Source organism: Chiloscyllium punctatum, chromosome 6 (genome assembly GCF_047496795.1).
Source record: "Chiloscyllium punctatum isolate Juve2018m chromosome 6, sChiPun1.3, whole genome shotgun sequence".
Classification (NCBI taxonomy): Eukaryota; Metazoa; Chordata; class Chondrichthyes; order Orectolobiformes; family Hemiscylliidae; genus Chiloscyllium; species Chiloscyllium punctatum.
Genome location: NC_092744.1, coordinates 117,764,170 through 117,785,478, shown reverse-complemented (window position 1 = coordinate 117,785,478; position 21,309 = coordinate 117,764,170). Strand labels below are relative to the sequence as shown.

General features: G+C 37.2%; 1 long non-coding RNA gene across 2 annotated transcripts in view; it reads right to left on the bottom strand.

Moving 5' to 3' along the window:
- Positions 1-5,045: 5,045 nt before the first annotated feature.
- Positions 5,046-21,309, bottom strand: part of LOC140479203 (uncharacterized) — a 30,575-nt gene continuing 14,311 nt past the window's right edge. The window contains exons 5-6 of one of the 2 annotated variants that reach the window (XR_011960981.1): positions 9,742-9,827; positions 5,046-6,684 (exon numbers count right to left, since the gene is read on the bottom strand). This is a non-coding gene — a long non-coding RNA (uncharacterized lncRNA). Of the gene's footprint in view, positions 6,685-6,721; positions 7,507-9,741; positions 9,828-21,309 lie in introns of those variants that run through there. The other variant, XR_011960980.1, reaches the window with a different exon arrangement.

Genomic DNA, 21,309 nt, shown 5'->3' with positions numbered 1-21,309 from the left:
GCGTAATTATTGTAATTGATCATCGTTTCTAAAATCCTGATAGATAAATTGACTTAATATTTTGAATGCACTTTGCTCTGATGTCGATTGTATATTCATTAAGATTAATAAACTGAAATTAAAATATAAAACGTGGCTTTAATAATTAAAAAATCTCAGCAACAATTGAACATAGTTCAACTTTTTTTGGTCAGTTTATGTCTATTTTATTAATGTAACTTTAATCATGATAAATTTTTAGATTAATGTCAGAACTAGGAAGACAATAATTAGGCCGGGAAAGTGAGTATTATTATGAACAAAACATCGAGTGAATGACATTTGGTACAGGAAGTCATTTTGTAGCAAATAGCTAATAATTATGTGATTATTGTTCATTGACAACTAATGTTGGAAGAAAATAAAACTATCTCAAAATGAAATTAAAATAAATATCATTTTGTAGGTCACATGATTTGAAAAACGGAAATTGCCAGTTAATGTGACATTTGAGCTGAAGAATCGTCCTTCATCACGCCCCCCCACCCCACGTGTAGTCTTTTCAATAATTTAAAATTTATTATAAGTTGAACGAAATAACAAATGGATGTACCTACATTGGTTTCTTGCACACAAAAAAGTTAAAAAAATAACATGAAAATTATATCATTGTGCAAGTAGTCATTTCACAGATAATAAGTGTTTGTATTGATCTTAAATGTCACCATAGCTGTAGGAGTGATTTCCCCTGACAGGGAATGAAGACTGAGGAGATAGACAGAACTCAGGCAAGTGGAAGATGTTTACTCATGCTTCAATTAATTAATGCAGGGATCATCCCCCGAGGCCAATCTGGGAAGGGAGGTCCATGACACACTGTAACGTGTACAGTAAAAAGCAGTATTTTTACACACTTTCTGCATTACAATGGCCACAGTCCTTCCCTCCTTATACTGACACCCGATCCTGTATCTCAGATGAACATCGCTATGAATAGCCCCAGCTTTCTTTTGTTTCATGGTGTTTGACAGGTGCTATAATCTCCAGGCCTTGGGATCTCTCTGTGCGTTTTATTTCCTCAGATTACAAAATTAATTGCTGCACTCTGCCTTATTTACGATTCTCATGATTATGTAATTAGAAACTTTTTAAATGTTCTGAGCAACTTTAAAATAGGAACTATTTCTGACAATCAACCCCTGTCTGTTTCCCTGATAGCAGCTGTGGAAGTTAGCTGGGCTCTATCCGACAGTTGGTGTTTATTCATTCACTGGGACAATCATTCTTTCATTAATGAAGGTCAGGGTTGGTCATTTTTCTATATGCTGGCATTCTCTTATCACTATCTGGAATATGACTGTCTGGAATGGCATACTTATGGACTTGGAGTAGGATTGTACACAATATTCTCATTTTTACTTCAGACTGAAACAGACTGTTAGTCTTATTTATCCCCCCTCCACCATTTTGTGTTTTAATTCAAAGGCAGGCTGCTCGGGGTATCCCTACAGCAGCAAATCAATAAGGATTTCAGCATTAAAATAAAAATCAGCATTCGCTACCATTAGGAAACTGTACCATGCAATATGCTTACGTCACTGAGACTTAATTGCACATTAAAGCCAACTATATTGGATTTGATCAATGATTAAATATTAGATATAAGTAACAATTAGTGTTAAAACTAGTCACTGTAAACTTAAAATGATTAGAAATGTCATTTTACTATCCGTAACATGTAGAATTCAACATTAATTATTGGAGTCTAAAACAATCAGACGTATCTTCATTTGTAAGACCGAATATTAATCCAATGATTTCTGTGAACATTCAAATGAGAAGATATCAGATATTTCCTGTCAGTGTTGGATGAGGAATCATTGCTTGGTTTGTGGTTGTGTTGACTTGGAATAAAAGATCAATTTTTCTTTGTAAAATTGGCACTACGAAATAATGATTTAAATTGAAATGTGAATCTCACGATATTTGTTACAAAACCTAAACTGAATGACTGTGTGATTGTTGGACTAACAATGAATTGGTAATCTATTTTAGAACACTGACACATTAAGTGATACAATATTTCCAAACGGGTTTGCTGTGATATGGATTACATAATAATTAGTATCAGTGAACTGAGCATTAGAATGTTGGCATGATGTTTTGGAAAATACATTCGATATGCAGTCATTATTGATCATTCAATATTCTCAGATACTTCTGCAATCTGTACTTGCTGTCTCAACTTTTCTTCTGTAGAAATACAATATATAATCCATACAACTTTTCATGTCATCAAGATTCAGACATTTATGTCAGTATTACAAAGAAAATAAATCGACCAGGAACATGGGTATCATAGCAAAAAACAGTCAGCAGCATTTATAGAGGAAATTTTTAAACATTGTCTCTGAGTGAATACATGAAAAAGTTTAATGGGGATCTGTTACAATATACTGAGCCGCAATTACATTTTTATCATGATGGCTGGGGGGAACCTATCAGAAAACTCGCCTATATTTAAAAACATGTTACTATCAGCATCCTTAGTCGTAAATAATGAAGTCTGATTAATGGTGTGGGAAAGATGTGTGTAAATTCTAAGAAGGTATCTCTTGCATATATTTGGGATGGTGTGAAAGTGTGATGTTTGCTATGGCTATTCATCTTGAGAACAATACAATACTGGCAAAAAGTTTTGCACTGAACAGTAATTAGGTGGCCTTGACTACCATCATGTGGCTGTATGTGCAGCGATTAATTTATTTCAAGAGCTTTGAGATATTTTCCATGATTTGCAAAATGATTAATAATTTTGTGACAAACATCCACATGTGGTCATGAGCTGGATTTAAAGAATCCAATGTGTTGGTGTGAAAACCCTTCATTATTGACATTTCCAAGCGAGGTGTATAATGCTCAGGCACTGGCTGGAAGTCAAGGTGTAAGAAAATCTGATTCATCCTGGAGCAGATTGATTCTAGCTGCTGTTTGATTGAATTTGTATTTGTCCCGATTTCTCTGCCTGTAGGTGAATTTAGAACATCCAATTTCTGTCCAAGGGTCACTTCACATCACTGGAGAGTTAAAATATAATTCAAATATTGTGATAACAATGACTTTTCAATTAAAGTTTGTGTTTTAACAAACAAAACGATTTGATGTTTTCCGGGAATTTACACTGACATTGATTTGATATTTATTAAGATAGATAAACTGGGAATTATAATCTAGTTGCAGGATTGTTGAATTGTTGAACCACAGACTTAAGTGTTTTATTTTTTGAATGATTTGGAGGCGCCAGTGTTGGACTAGGCTGTACAAAGTTAAAAATCCAACACCAGCAGGTTATTAACCAACATGTTTATTTTGAAGAACTAGCTTTCAGAGCACTGCTCGTTCATCAGGTTGTTGAAGGAGCAGCGCTCCGAAAGCCAGTGCTTCCAAATAAACATGTTGGACTATACCCTGGTGTTGAGTAATTTTTAACTTTGTTTTTTGGAAGGAATGTTTTCTTTATTCAAATATACAGGCTGTTCAAGAATTCTATCTCGCCTTTCGTGATTTTCTTTTAGAGACCACTCATGTATAATTCATACAATTTTCACTGTAATCAGTATTTCAAATTTTCATCAGAACTAAGATGAAAATGAGGACCAATTAATGAGTACTTCCATGAATGGAAAGCATAAGAAATTCACTTTACAGAGGCAAGATTCAAATTTGATCTGAATAAGCAAATAAACAGTTTGAATGGAAAATATCTGAAAATATTTACATTTAATTTAGAACGAAGTCAAATTACTTCTTTTTGAAATAAATGGCCTGAAAACCTGTTAAAAACATGAACAAATCAGGACTATCAACATGTCTTGCTGTCAGTGTCCTCGGCCAATTGTCATAAAAACTAAATACCACTTTCAGCAACAAGTACCATGTAATTACTGAACTGAAAAGTAAGAGGATAGCTCTTGTATTTATTGGCAAGTATGATAACCAGATGGTTACTGTAGTTATTGCACTCAGTAACAATAAGATCAAGATCAATGGCTGTTAGAATCATTGGCCACTCGTAATGAAGAATAGACACTGCTTTGAGCAACAGGTATCATGGATAATTACTGAACAGCAATTTCAGAGACACCCATTCTACTTATTGGCGGGAATGATGACCAGATGCTTACTGTGGTGATTAATCTCAGGAACAATAAGACAATTACCAAGATTATTTCCTGAATAGTAATTAGATGGTCATGAAGACCATTGTGTGGCTTTATGTATCGTGCTTTGTGTGAGCATTGATTTCAATAACATTGTGATAGTATAAAGTTTGCAGCTGAGGTGAGTTGGCCATGCTAAATTGCCCATAATATTCATGGATGTTTAGGTCAGGTGCATTAGTTTTTGCTAGAGTGGTACTGGAAAAGCACAACAGTTCCGGCAGCATCCAAGGACCAGTAAAATCGACATTTCGGGCAAAAGTCTTTCATTTGTAATACAGCCTATATTACTGATGAAGGGCTTTTTCCAGAAACGTCGATTTTACTGCTCCTCGGATGCTGCCTGAACTGCTGTGCTTTTCCAGCACCACTGTAATCTAAACTCTGGTTTCCAGTATCTGCAGTCATTGTTTTGACCTAGGTTAGGTGTATTAGTCAGGGGAAATGTTGAGTAATCGAGCAAGGGAGTGTCTGGGTGGGTTAATCTTTGGATGGTCAGTTTGGACTGTTGGGCCAAAGGGCCTGTTTCAACAGTGTAGGGATTCTATGACTCTATGATTTTGGATTAAATTGATAAGTGAGTGCTAAAGATACTACTTAAAGTCAACAAAATCTTTAAGTTTAGCAAAGTGCATTGAAGCCATCATGCATGAAGTGAGATAAGTGAGAGAGAGAGAGAGAGAGAGAGAGAGAGAGGCAAATTAAATGTTCAAATGATAACACGCTAATAGTTTCACAGCATATCAATCTTACATTCAATATGAAAAGGTGAATGGAAAATAAAAACAAATTCCTGACAATTCATGAATGACTAATAATTAGAACTTTAATTTGATCAATGCACATACCAGTATTTAGATGAATTGCAATGTTTAGTTGCAAATGTAGGTGATCAGCTGACCAATGAATAACATGAAGTTGCATTTGGTTATTTTGCTGAAGAGGAATTTCGACTGTTAATATTTTCCTCTTTATAATACCGGAGAATAAGGGTTTATGTGCTTGAAACGTTTGAACTCCACATAATGTTCCCATTCGGGAAGGGCAGGACCATAGTCACATGCTTACGGTGGCAACTCAAATGAAAATTAATCAAATGTTTCTTGTAATTATTTGAATGGGAATTAATTAGGTATTTCCTGTCTGTAATGAACTGACAAATCGAATTAGTAATTTACAGTAATAATGTAACAAATCAATAACGACTTTAATTAAATATGAATCGCGTGATTATTCATGATAAGAAAAAACCTAATCATTTGATCACTGTACATTAATGAACGAAACTCAATCTATAAAATATTTCCAAATGTTCAATGCAGTTTGTCAGAAAATGAAAAGAAAATGAATTTGCATTTGCAACATAAATGATTAGGAAAATAAATGAATTAGTCACTCAATGCGGCTATTCGTCTGAAGACAACTTCCCTTCTTTCCAAAAATGTTCAACTTCCCAAAGTTTAAAATGTACTGTGGTTATTTCATGAAACAATAAAGAGATGTTAGTTCCTTTTTTTTGTACTTCAAACAGTCACAAGAATTTTAAATGATTTTGTTCCATGAAAAGTGATTAACTTGTATTGTGTTTATAAATACAGTTAACGTTAACATTGAAGTTAAACATAATTATATCAATTCTACTGTTCCCACGGTTAAAATAAAAATTAATATTCACAATGCCCACTGCAAAACCTTTACTTTATTTAATTTATGAGCCATAAATTCGTAGCCATAGCCCGAACTATATTGAGCAAAGATTAGATCATAACAACAATTAAACTGTCAAAATTCCATCATTTAATTTAAGAATACTGAGAATTAGGGCCGACTGCCCGCCCCTCTTCTGTGGTTACGTTTGGCCCCGGGTGTCCTTGGAGAAGGAGCACGCGGTGTCCACCAACACCCTGGAGTTGTTCAGGGAGAGGTGGGAGCCACAGGGAGTGGAGTGCATTATTTCCCCCTCCAACTCTATTTTAATTTAGTCCCTACCCTCCCCTTCACTGTTTTGATCACACAGCACTGCCCTTTGATGTGAAGGGCAGTGTTTGTCACTGGCCACTCCAGTGTTTTCCTATCTCCCTGGTGGTGGAATTTGAATAAAGATTCGTGCACCTTGTGGCTCTCACTGTGTCTCACACCTACACACAGACACCCTGGGTGCTGGGGAAAAATAAGCACTACCGTAGTTAGGCGGTAGTGTGGGTTTTAAAATATATATATATAACCAGGAGATTGCCCCTTTGATGAGAAGGGCAGTGTTTGTCACTGGCCACTCGGGTATTAAAAAAACGAATACTGAGAAATCTCAGTTGATTATTTAACTGAGCAATGTGGAGAAACGACCAGGAATTGTTCTGATGAAAATAATTGCAGTTCTCTGAATGCTTCACCTGAGATTACCACGATCATTCAAATGAGCAATCATCAGATATTTACAATGAGGAATCGAATGGAAAATCATTGGTTCCATTATGGGATCGTTCACCTGAAGACTAAATTGATTTTTATATTGTAGTGTTCATACTCAGAAACAATTGATGCAATTAAAATGCGAATCACACTATATTTGTTACAATGACTAACTCCAATAACTGTGCAATTATTGTCATGGCAGTGACTGGAAAATTACGTTGTAATCTAAAAAAAATAAATTGATTCAATATTTTAAAAGCACTTTGTTTTGATGATGATTGGATATTCATTAAGATCGGTAAACTGAGAAATATAATACTGTAGCTAGCTTAATGATTCAGAAAAATGAGCCATTCAGTGATTATTCAGCAGAATTGTTTTTGGTTCAATAATGCAGGATTACAAGAATTACATGTTTCCATCCATTGGTTTGCTTATTGAGATGTAGCTTTAATTTACAACTTTTTGTTCATGAACAATGTTTAGACATTCATGTCAGACGTAGGAAGTAAATAACTAGATAGTGAAAGTGCACATTGTAGTGAACATAAAATACAGGGATCTTCCATAATTTTCTGATTATTGTACATCGATAAACAATTTGGGAGTAAAAAATAATTAGAAATCAAAGCAGTTTTTTTTTCTTATAACAAATTGAAATAAATCCTTGAGCATTGCACATGGTTTGAAAACACATCAGTCACCAAAACACCAGTCAGAAATAAAATCAAGGTCATAATAAGCATCGGTTCAAGATAATAAGACCCTTATGAAGAGTATTCTGCTCAACAGTAATTAGAGGACCTTGAACATCTTCATGTCGTTCTTGCAGAGAAAACTCTTTCATTATTCATAAAGAGTTAATATCGTAAATATTCTGACATTTGTATCAGAACTAGGAAGAAAACGAAAAGCAATTCACATGACTATTTTCGTGAAAGAAAGTCAAAATAAGTTAAATTTACAGTGCCACTTTTCAGTATTTTCTCTGGATAAGCAGATAAAGGTTTTTAATGCGCAAAATCAACGTTTTCACCAACAGTTGTACTAAGCCGAAATTAAGTTGTTTTATTTTGCAATAATTCAACTGGAACCCTGATTGACAAACTGCTACAAATATTGACGTGAGCATCCTCGGTCATTTGTAATAAAGCATGTTTATTGGTTTTAGCTAAATATTTTGTGTGCAATTACTGAACCAAAATGTAATAAATCAAATGCATTTATTGGATGGAACTAGTCACCAAATGTTTATTGTGGCTCTTGTTATCAGGAACGATAAGATAATTACTCCGGTTTTTCTCCTGAGCAGTAAATAGATGACCAGGAAGACATTTGTGTGGCTGTATGTGCCCTATTGTGTGAGCATTGATTTCACTTACATTGAGATATTTTACTAATATCGGAAGGGATTAATAATCGCGTGTTAAAGGGCTTAATTAAAGTAATATTTTCTTTTTAAAAATTATGAGAATTCCTTTGCGAAACAATGATTTAGAGATGCCGGAGTTGGACTGGGGTGAGGAAAGTTAAAAATCACATGACACCAGGTTATAGTCCAACAGGTTTATTGGGAAGCCCTAACTTTCAAGGTGCTGCCTCTTCATCAGGCGATCTTCATCTCTTCATCTGCTCGGACTAGAGAATAAGGATTGGTGTATGTGAGGTGTGGAAATGCACAATAATGATGTGTTAAATGTTTATTGAAACTCTTCTGCAGAATTAAGTTCACAGAATAAACAAAATTTGAGCATTCTTGAGCTGACTAGAAGTAAAATCCTGTTGCCCACCATATGAATAATACCCGAATGTATTTTGATTAAACAAAATGAATTTCATTACTTAGATACTTTAAAATTTTAAAAACTGCAGTGTCCTCAAATCTAAAAAATGGATATAATGTAATATGATACATAATGTTATTAATGACCTGAGGGTAATAAATTGCAGATTGAGAGATTATTGGAATGAACAACAGACAGAAGCAGATCCAAAACTGGATTGAAAATCAATTCAAACTCTGCTTAGATATTTTCTAATCACCATTCTAAACTACTCTGGCATATCTCTGTTGGAGAAGGGAACTGAACCCACACCTCCTAGTCTCATAGGAGAGACACTATTAGAGCTCCACAAGTGTCTTTCATTATGTTCCTAACAAGGAAGGGTGGGAATATAGCCAATTGTAATTACTCAAATGAAAACTAATCAATATTCATTCCGATAATTGGGCTGGGAATTAATTGGACTGTTTCTGTGTGCAATGGACTGAGAATGAAATAGTAATTCCCAATAATGATGGTACTAAGAATATATGCTCATACTTAAAAATTAAAATCATGACAATTGAAAGAAAGATAAATACACATATCATGCACTTATTATAAATTCATGAAAAATATGACTGCGGAATGTGTTTAAAGCCGTTTTTCTTATCATGAAAAGATAGCTCGAATGCTTAGCAGCAGGATGTAATCGCAAAAAAAATCATTCAATGTGACTATTCTGCTGCAGGCAGCTCCCCTTCTTATATAAATGTATAACTTCCAACAATTCAAAATTTACTCTGATAAAGAAAAGAACACACGCATGTAAATTCTTTTTTCTTGTTGACAAAAAAAATCACAAATTTGAATTTTTTTAGCTTTAAAATATTTAACTATTACTGTGATCAGAAATATAATAAATATAATAAATCTTCATGTTGAAGAAAAAAATAATCAAATCAAAATAAATATTGATATTCACAATAATTGGGAGAGTGAACATAACAATATCTTTCCATCAGTTAATGTACTGAGCCATAATTCCACTGGAAGGATCAATTATTTGATATTAGCAATAACTAAATTTTTAATATGCTATCAGTGAACTGAATATTAATGAGAAATCTCACATTGCTGTTTGAACAAGCAATTTGTCGAAATAAACAGTAATTATTAGTGAAATGTCTTAGATGTCTCTTAATCAATGAGGTTGTGATTATTTTGATTGTTGAAACGAGTAGCATTCAGATATTTATAATGAGCTTTGGACGGAAATCACTGCTTTTTGGTGCAGAGCTGAAAGATTTTGTTATTGTAGTATTGGCAGTAAGAAATAATGGATTAAATTATGAGGTGCATCTCACCTTACTGAATATTTTCAAGTTTTCTAACAGGTTTCTGGTCCAATCTTCAGTTTAACAAGGGTCATTTTGCGACAGCACATCAGTAACTGCAAAACATTTTGGAAACATCTCCAAAGTTATTAATCTGATAATTCAGAACAAATATCAAAAAACTCTGCAAATTTAATTGACTATATTTTTAGATTGTAGTCAAGTTCGTTCTCTACTTATTTCCTTCCTATTTCTGACACCAGTGGCTAAATATTGATTAGATTAAATTTCATATGAGTTAGACGTTAACTTTCTCTCACAGATCTGTGCAGCACAGGAATTGGTCATTTGGCCCATAACGTTGTGCTGAACATAATGCAAAAGAAACTCATCCCTTCTGCCGGCTCTTGGTCCAGATCCTTCCAAATTATCGAAATGAACATTAAAGAGCCTTAATGTATCTGCCTCCACCACCAACCATGGAAGTTCATTCCAGACATCTACCACTCCCTGTGTGAAAACAAATTGCCTGTTACATGCCCCTTGAACTTTCCCCCTAACCTTAAACGCATGTCACATAGTTTTTGATGCTTCAACTCTGGGAAAAACTTTCTGACCATCAACCGTATCTACGTATCTCATGATTGTAGAGACTTCCATCAAGTCTTCCTCCAGTCTCTGCCACTCCACAAAAAAGCAATCTGAGTTTTTCTCGCCTCTCCAAATCCAGGCAGCATCCTCGTAAACGCCCTCTTTACCCTCTCCAAAGCATCCGTACCCTTCCTAGAATATGGCAAACAAAAGTGAACACAATACTTTAAGTATGCCTTAACCAAAGTCTTATAAAGTTACAACATGGCTTCCTGACACTTGTAACCAGTTCCCTGACCATACCATTTGCCTTCCTAACCACCTAATTACTCGCATGGTCACTTTCAGGGAAATGATCTTGAACGCCAAGATCCCTTTGAATAATAAAGCTGTTAATGTCCTGCCATTAACTATCTACTTTTCCTGAACATTTGAGCTTCCAAAGTGAAACACCTCACATTTGTATGGATTAAACTTCACCTTTAATTACTCTGCCCATATCTGCAATTTATCTTTTTCCTGCTGCATTATTTGACAACACTCTACATTGTCCCCAACTGCACTGAACGTTATATCATCTGCAAACGTATGAACTCCCCCAGTTAGATTTTAATCCATTTCACTTCTATATATTTGTATCGCAAACAGAAGGGTTCCAGTACAGATCCCTGTGGAAAAAAGACAGATAATGAGGGAAATGCAGAATTCTTGAAGAAATGAGGTTTTTTTCAATGACATAATAATTCTGATGAATAATCTTCTAAGGTGTGATTTTTGTTTTTAAATTAACCCAATGTTGTAATTCTCAGTTTACTGATTTTAATGAATATCCAGTACAAACTGCTTTGATAATATTGAATCATTTTAAGTGTTGAGTTCTAACATTAATTATTATTTAATTGTCATTTCAATTCACACACCATCGTGAGATTCACATTTGAGTTGAATCCATTATTTCTTAGTGCCAGTATCATAATGAAATATTAACATACTTTTCAGGTCAACACACCTGCAATCAACCAAAGTTTTCTCATCCAACAATCATTCTAACTATCTCATTCTCTTTCATTTGAATTCTCATATTAATGGAAGGATCATTAAACAGTCTTATCAATTAAGAGATGGCTAACTATTTTTCACATAAATATTTAATTTTTTTTCCAACATATTGCACAATTACATTGCAATAAGAGTTTTCTCATCATTCTTAAATTTGTTATCAGCCATTTTAAAACTAATTATGGTCAATATCTAACCGGCAAACATTGTTGAAATCCAATATCTCCAGCTGTCGATGTGGAGCTATGGCTCAATACATCAACTGACGTAAACAATATTGCACTCTGCAATCGCTTAATCTGAGCAAAAATAATTTTAAGTGTTTACGCTTAGCTGGATTGAATTGGTTGTGAGCAAAAATGCAGTCTGAAGAAAGGTCACTGGCCCAAAAGTATTCACACTGATTTCTCCCCACAGAGGCTGCCAGACCTGCTGAGTTATTTTCCAGCAATTACTGATTTTGCTTGTGATTTCCAGCATCCACTGTTTTGTTTACATTCTTGTATTGATTATATTTCACTTCAATTCTAACATTTCTATATATCTGATTATGACAATAAGAGCTAAATATTTTTCATGTTAAACATTATTTAAATTTTCCAAGTTTCTTGTTTAAATAAACCAGAATTAACAAATGTTTGCTCTATGCTATAACAATAAATCTTGAATTCTTAGCAATCACAATTTTTTGAAAAATGAGGAAAGTTATCTTTCGCTGAGTAGTCACATTGAAAGACTAATGCTTTATTTCCATTTCATGTGCATTACAAAGCGTGTTAATTTTTATTTATGCAGATGAATAACTGCTTCAAACATATTGACTGACTTTATTAGCATGATATCTATGTTTATTCAAGATCATTGTTGCTTCGTTCCTTCATTATTAGAAATAACTAATTCTTTTTATCGATCCATTACACTCTGGAACTGTCTAATACAATCCTAGTCCAATTATAACAATAAATATCTCAGTAGTTTTCCCTGGGAATAAACACAATAAGTATGTGATTATAGTCCTGCCCTTCCTACAAGGGAATATTATGGAGGACTCCGGTAATGTCTGTACTCGTAGACCGGGGGGCATGGGTTCAATTCCCACCTTCAACAGAGATGTGTCAAATCACCTCAGAGTTGATTAGAAAATATCTAAGTGTCGATTGAACTGCTTTTCAATCAACATTGTCTCATCTTGTAACTGTTGTTCATTATAATGATCACAACATCTTGAATTTATTTGCTTCACATCACTGATTAAAGTATGAATGTTATTATGCTGCTTCTAAATACCTCTCAACTTTTAGTAACTTTGCAGTCTTAAATATTCTACGGTGTAAATAATATTTAAGGTGAGGGGGAAAGATTTAAAAGGGGTCTGAGGGGCAACTTTTCCACACAGTGTGTTTCACATATTAGGATGAGCTGTGAGAGGAAGGGCAGAGGCTGGCACAAATACAACATCCAAAAGACCTTTGGACAGTTTAGTGGATAGAAAACGTCCGAAGGGGTATGGGACAAACACAGGGAAATGGGACTAGTTTAGTTTCGGAAACCTGGCCAGAATGCCAAGTTAGGCTGAATGGCCTGTTTCCGTGCTGTATCAGTCTAGCATTCTACAATTCAAACTTCACTGTGATTGGTCAAGGAAAGAACAAACTGGTGTTAATTCTATTTTGTGTCCATAAAAAAGTGAAATGCATTTTAAATAATTTTGTCACATGAAATAGTTCGCTCTTATTGTGATAAGAAATACAATGATTGTGAGCATTGAAGTGAAATAAAATTAAATTATTCAACTGTGTTTCCATGGTTAAAATAAAAATTGATATTCACAATCATTGCGAGTTTGTACTTTGCAATATCTTCACATTACTTCATGTACTGAGCCATTATTACACATTTATACCCCCAACTGAACTGAAAAATAATTAGATATTAGCAACACTCAGATTTTTGAAAATCTATCAGTACACTTAGAAGAAGGAGAGATTCAATTTCGCTACATGACTGTGCAATGCGCAGACATGAACAGGAATTTTTGCAGTGAAAAGTAGTTACAGTTCTCTGAATTCATAAGGCTGAGATTACTGTGATTATTCAAATGAGCAAAAGTCAGTTTGCAAAGCGGGTTGGATGCAAAATGATTGGTTCCATTGTGGGATAGTTGACCTGAAAACAATAGCATTGCTGCAATGGATTAAATTAAAATATGGATTAAAATAATATATGGATCTGACGATACACGTTAGGAAAACAAACAAATTATTCTGCAAGTATTATAAGGATAATGAGTTCATAATAAAAGTTGTATTCTGAACAAATAAATTGACTCAATGTTTTAAAAACACTTTGCTCTGATGTTGATTAGACATACACTAAGATCAGTAAACTGAAGACTGAATTATAATACCTCGATTGATGGATTGAGGACAATAAATGAGCCATTCAATAGTTATTGAAAATAATTTATATTTTTGTCAAAATGCAGACAATACAGAAGTAATGCATTTCATTCAATGAGTTTACTTGTAGAAACATGTGTTTTTAATTTATGTAATTTTATTCTGATCGATGTTCAAACATTTGTGTCTGAATTAGGAAGTAAATAAAAAGATAATGAAAGTGAATATGAGAGTGACCACAAGATACAGTCCATGATATTGGATAGAAAAAGGAATTCGCATAATCTTATGAGTATTTAATATTAATAAATAATTAACTCCTCAGGTACTGAAGCAGTCCAAGTCCAAGTACAACAAGATCTGGACAGTATCCAGGCTTGGGCTTACAGGAGGCAAGTAACATACATGCCACACAAATGCAGGCTATCACGTATAAGAAATAGCCTAACCACCATCCCTTGACATTCGATGGTGTTACCATGACTGAACATCCACTATCAACATTATCCTGTGGATAATCATTGATCAGGAACTGAATTGGTCTCACCACATAAACACAGTGGCTACAAGAGTAATTCAACTCCTGGCTCCTGAAATCCTGTCCAAACGCTACCAGGCACAAGTCAGGTGTGTGATGGAATATTCCCCACTTGCCTGGATGAGTGCAGCCCTAACAACACTCAAGAAACTTGATACCATCCGGAATAAAGCAGCCCGCTTGATTGGCACTGCCACGACTGAGCATCAGTGGTGGTGGAAGTGGATGCTTGTGGATGTCCTAGCTACAATCTCTGCTTCTTCTTATCAACAACAATAAAAGAATCTTACATTGCTCAACTTTCTCATCAAAACCGAGTACTGTATTCACCCCAACCCTCCAACCACAAGGGATGAACTCAGATTTCTCCAGTTTCCTCATTTCTCCTCCCCCTACCTTGTCTCAATCAAATCCCTCGAACTCAGCACCGCCTTCCTAACCTGCAATCTTCTTCCTGACCTCTCCGCCCCCATTCCATTCGAATCCTATCACCCTCACCTTGACCTCCCTCCACCTATCGCATTCCCAACACCCCTCCCCCAAGTCCCTCCTCCCTACCTTTTTTCTTAGCCTGCTGGACACGTTCCTCATTCCTGAAGCAGGGCTCATGCCCGAAACGTCGATTCTCCTGCTCCTTGGATGCTGCCTGACCTGCTGCGCTTTTCCAGCAACACATTTTCAGCTCTGATCTCCAGCATCTGCAGTCCTCACTTTCTCCTCCAGCCCTCTATTATACCATCCAGCAGCATTTCCACTACCAATAGCAGCTCCGCTTAAAATATTCTGTCAGTAACTTGTAATAAACTGGTTACGACAATTACAACTGAAAATGTGTTGCTGGAAAAGGGCAGCAGGTCAGGCAGCATCAAAGGAGTAGGAGAATCGACGTTTCGGGCATGAGCCCTGCTTCAGGAAGGTCCTGAAGAAGCAGTGAACCAAATTTTGAAATGATATTTCTAAACATAATATAGATTTTATTAAAACTGAAGTAGGTGTCTTACACAACTTGCTGCAAGGACACAGACAGTAGAATCTGAGGTGATCATGAGGATGTAGAGGTGAATGTGGGAGACAAGCTGGGACTGTATTGGAGTAGTCACTGTGAGAGGGAACAAAATGCTGGATGCAGGGTTTCAGCAGCTGATGGACTGACGCTCAGGTGAGCCATCGGAAACTGAGCAAGTGACCACCATCTAATAGGACAGAGAAACTGATCCATCAGCCTGAAACTGACTGACCACGTGGTTGTCAGTGACTCCAACACAAGTGAATGGAAACATTGCTCAGAGCCTGTTTCTGGAACATTCAACACAACCAGGAAATGGAAAGTGAATAATTAGCTGAAAACAAGGCCACTGCTCTGTTAGAGTCTAAACCATTCAATGTTCAGTTATTGAACATTATTGACTCTCAGACTATTCTAACCTGCAGAATCACAGTAAAAGGGGAAAGTAAACAACATTCTTGGCAAAGACATAATAAACCAACGGCTTGTATAAAAACAGCTCAGAACAAAGGGGCTGAATCCTCCACAAACTGACAAACACAGGTACCATCAGTTTATAGATAGACAATGAAATTCTTCAGAAAAACACTTCCCTGCTTATGGTGTGTGGTAGAAACCATTCTCAGTGTGAACTGCCACTTATTTCCTTTGAAAAGAATCTCTGTTTCCCCTCAGAAAAGCAGGTGTGTCGCGCACTTACAGACTGACTTACAATGGAAACCTGATCAGGGACTCGCACGTTAATTAAGTGATTAGTGACAGTCCACTGCACACAAGAGCTTACACCACAACAGATTCTAGTGAAACCAACAATGCGATGAAAAAGGTGAATTAGTCTTTATAATCATGCAGCCTCTCTCAATCAAATAATCCCAGTCAACTTCCAAACATTTTAAAACTATTAATATTAATGTATACATATTTATTTCCTTTCCTAATTTCCTCCAAAGAATATATCTGTCTATTCACTTCAAAATATATTTTAAATGGTCAATTCCTAATCACAATTCATTTCAAATTATTCTTAGAGCAAAACAACTTGTAAACTAAAATTGCGTTCACGTCAATAATGACACTGGAAACTTTTTAATGTAGTTCAACCATATTTCCAAATATTGTTTTGGTTCATTGTTTCAATGAAGCTAAAATTAAAGTCTATTTATTTTCTCTGATATCCTTCCATTACTTTACTCCCTAATAAGAATGCCCATGGTGTAATGGGTGACAAACATTAAAATAAAATTGAATTTTCAATGCAAGAACAAGAACAAATAATCACATATTATTCAGGTCATTCATTGTGGATGATTATCAGGGTTATTTTCACGGTATGATCACATTAAATTCACTTAAGTAATCACAGTACAATTCTCACCTCACAGCGCCTGAGACCCGGGTTCAATTCCCGCCTCAGGCGACTGACTGTGTGGAGTTTGCACGTTCTCCCCGTGTCTGCGTGGGTTTCCTCCGGGTGCTCCGGTTTCCTCCCACAGTCCAAAGATGTGCAGGCCAGGCGAATTGGCCATGCTAAATTGCCCATAGTGTTAGGTAAGGGGTTAATATAGATGTAGGGGTATGGGTGGGTTACGCTTCGGCGGGGCTGTGTGGGCTTGTTGGGCCGAAGGGCCTGTTTCCACACTGTAAGTAATCTAATCTAATCTTATTTCAAGTAAAACCAAATTCACATTTTGCTCTGTTTTATTCCAGGAATGACAGAATGTGTTACATTATTATGGGAAACAGGAACAAGTGAAGGTGGTGACCCTCAGACGTGAGGCCTTAAAGCCAAAGGGCCAGGTGGTAGTTACAGTGGGGGAGGTACCTCGTGCCCTGCTCTCCTCAGAAGGCAGTGAGGATGTCGACACTGAGTGGAACGGGTTAGATGACAAAGCGCACACGTATGGACAGAGGGACGACAATGGGTGGGATCACCCACCACCCTGTAAGGCCCAGAAGGCCGTGTCTATGGCACCACTGGTCATCAAAGCTCAACTTGGAGAGACGGTAGGGAGCAACAAAGGCAACTGACAGAAACCAAACCTGAACCGTTCACCCGCTGAATAACAGATGTTGGTGAATGAAGACCCAGCCTGATGGAGAAATGGTAATAATGGGCCTTATTGGGACAATATGGATGAATTAGTTGAGGTACAGTCTCACCGATGATGGTGTCAGCCAAGACCTCTCAGGCCAAGATACCATGACATGTACATCAGAACCTGTCCCTGCAATGAGAGTATGGGAGTGTGAGCCAGTTCCCCCCAGTGCACAGCCGACCAGTGTCTCCAGGCATTTATAGATATTACAGGGACACACTGGGGAGGGGAGAGGCTGAATGGGCTAAAATAACCTTGGTGACTCAGGGAACCAAGGGTAATATCGAGGATCATACAGAGAGGAAGTCTGAGGTGTGTAAGGACCACGGGGGATTACCAAACCCTAACCTGTGATGATGAAATCGGTTTGATGTATTTAAACTGGCACCCCATTTAACTGTAATTATATATATGGGACTCCCAGTGGGAGATCATTCTAACCACATTCTGAATTGAACCATGAGAGCTGAGAAAATCTCAGAAACACAGGGGAATAGCTGCAGTACAGGGAGGGTAACCAGACTGGCAATGTTACAAGTGAAAAAGGAAAGGGCACATAGGCAAGGAACATAGGCAGAGAGAGGGAGATAGATGTTCACATTGTGTTTGTGCATGTGTTCACTTAGGCACATGAATATTCTTTGATGCTGTGTTTGCGAACCAGCAGAACAAATCTTAATAAAAGGATCATCTATATCAATTACCGATATGGATTTGCCCCTTACCACCTCAATTACTAAAATGAGAGCAGTCGGAGAGGGAATCGAGGAAACTGGATGAAATAAATCTCTCCTGACGCAGATCATGGATATGGCAAAACATATTCAGATATGGGGGTGGGAAACTGAGGAAGGGACCGCTCTGGGAGTTGCCAGTTTAGAACAGTTAGGACCAACTATTGACGTAGAGACACAAACTGTAATATGGGAACAACCTGGACAGGCTTGGGACAGGAAGCAAAAGAGAGGCGACATCTCCAGAGAGTTACCTTGCAGGGAGACTGGAACAGTCAGGGAATCTGAGGAGTTATAGCTAGGACCCAAACAGCAATGTGGGTAACTCAAACAGGAATGTGGGTTATTACCTGTAGATCCTGTAAAGATCAAGGGCCCTCTCACTCCCCACACAAACAGGATCCCTTTAAAGCTGAGGAGGCAGTAATTGTGACAGAAACAGATTGACGGAACCAGGGAATAATCAGACCGACAGTATCCCAGACTAACGCCGGTCGGCTCATCCCACCTCACTATTGAGTATACCTCCCTCAGTAAATCAGCCACTAAAGGGTATCCTACATTAGCGAACCATACAACTGTATTTAATGGATTGAAATCGCAACAGGATATAGTCTCAGCCCTTGATATTGTGAATGGGTTCTGGTCCATACCTGTGCACCTGGAATCCCAGAATAAGCTGGCGTTTACTGGCTGAGGAAAACAGCACACCTGAATCCAGTTACCTCAGGGATCCCACAATATTCCAGTATATCCCACCGATATAAGACTGATGGAGTTAGTCACATCGATCTTACCAACACCTCATTACCTCAGTTGGTGAGAAAGAACATATCCAGATATTAAACAGAATATAGGGTCAGGTCAGGCAGGCCGGCCTTAAAATTAACCCACAGAGAGTGGGAAGGTAGGGAGAGATATACCTGGGACATCACATCAGGGAGATCAAATCAGGAAGGGAGAGGGGACAATCCCAGCAGAACGACAGACCATGATTTCAAAACTATCCAACCCCACACTGTGAAGGAGGTAAGGCAAACTTTAGGATTGTTTAATTACTGTGGGAATTTTGTGGAGAATTCTCCAGAATTGGCAGAACCATCACAAGCCCTGATAGAAGCATTGACATTAGCCAGGGGTCAGGGAGTCAACATATACACAGACAGTCAGCATGCCTTTGGTATTGTTCATGACCATGTGTTGGCCTGTGCTCGGTGAGGGTACATCGCCCTGTCTGGGGGCCACATAGAGCATGAAGTACAGGTCAGAGAGTTTGTGGGAGCAGCTAACTATCCCAGTGAAGCAGCAATAATGAAGATTAGAGCTCACAGGGAAGTAGAAACCTCACACCAACGGGGCAGTAAGTATGTGGGTAAGGCGAGTGAAATACTGACTGAAACAGGGCAGATATTTGGGGAAGTGGCAGTGGCAGTAACTGCAGAAGTGAGTAAGGAAAGTTTAAAGACCTTCATAGATACAGCCCCACAATTGAGAATAATTTCATCAATAGGCTTATAATTCTAGATTTGTATTGAAATCAAACTCCACATCTGCTGTGATGGGATTCGAATCAGGGTTCCCAGAATATTGCCTGGGTCTCTGGATTAACAGTTCAGCAACGATACCACGGGGCTGTTACCGATCTACAAAGGGACAGTTTTAAGGGTGGAAACCAAATCCTTGATCAAACAGGTAGCAATTAAGGAGAGCTGAGAGAATGGAGGAGAATTGAAGGAAATGGGGGAAGAGAATGACCAAGTTTAGGTTCAAGGCAGCAGAAACTAAAGCCACCAAGAGGGAGGAGAATAAAAGAAGAAACACTGACACAGCTGGAATTGGATAAATGCAGATACCTCAGGGAGGGGTGGAACTACACTGGGAGGACAGGGTGAAGTCACGGGTAGGTTTAAAAGCAGTGAACCACATTTTGAAATGATCTTTCTGAACATAATATAGATCAGGTTAAAACTGAAGTAGGTGTCTTCCACAACTTGCTGCAAGGACACAGACAGTAGAATCTGAGGTGATCATGAGGATGTGGAGGTGAATGTGGGAGACAAGCTGGGACTGTATTGGAGTAGTCACGGTGAGAGGGAACAAATACTGGATGGAGGGTTTCAGCAGCTGATGGACTGACGCTCAGGTGAGCCATCGGAAACTGAGCAAGTGACCACCATCTAATAGGACAGAGAAACTGATCCATCAGCCTGAAACTGACTGACCACGTGGCTGTCAGTGACTCCAACACAAGTGAATGGAAACATTGCTCAGAGCCCGTTTCTGTAACATTCAACACAACCAGGAAATGGAAAGTGAATAATTAGCTGAAAACAAAGCCACTGCTCTGTGAGAGTCAAAATCATTCAACGTTCAGTTATTGAATATTACTGACTCTCAGAATATTCTAACCTGCAGAATCACAGTAAAAGGGGAAAGTAAACAACATTCTTGGCAAAGACAGAATGAATCAACTGCTTGTATAAAACCAGCTCAAAACAAAGGTGCTGAATCCTCCACAAACTGACAAACACAGGTACCATCAGTTTATAGATAGACAATGAAATTCTTCAGAAAAACACTTCCCTGTTTATGGTGTGTGGGAGAAAACATTCTCAGTGAGAACTGCCACTTATTTCCTTTGAAAGGAATCTCTGTTTCCCCTCAGAAAAGCAGGTGTGTCGCGCACTTACAGACTGACTTACAATGGAAACCTGATCTGAGACTCGACGGTTAATTAAGCTATTAGTGACAGTCCATTGCACACAACAAGAGTTTAGACCATAACAGATTCTAGTGAAACCAACAATGAAATGAAAAAGGTGAATTAGTCTTAATAATCATGCAGCCTCTCTCGATCAAATAATTCTAGTCAACTTCCAAACATTTTAAAACTATTAATACCAATGTATACATATTTATTTCCTTTCCTAAGTTTCCTCCAAAAATATATATCTGACTATTCTCTTCAAAATATATTTTAAATGGTCAATTCATAATCACAATTCATTTCCAATTATTTTTAGAGCAAAGCAACTTGCAAACTAAAATAGTTTTCATGTCAATAATGACACTGGAAACTTTGTTATGTAGTTTAACCATATTTCCAAATATTGTTTTGGTTCATTATTGCAGTGAAGCTAAAATTAAAGTCTATTTATTTTCTCTGATATCCTTC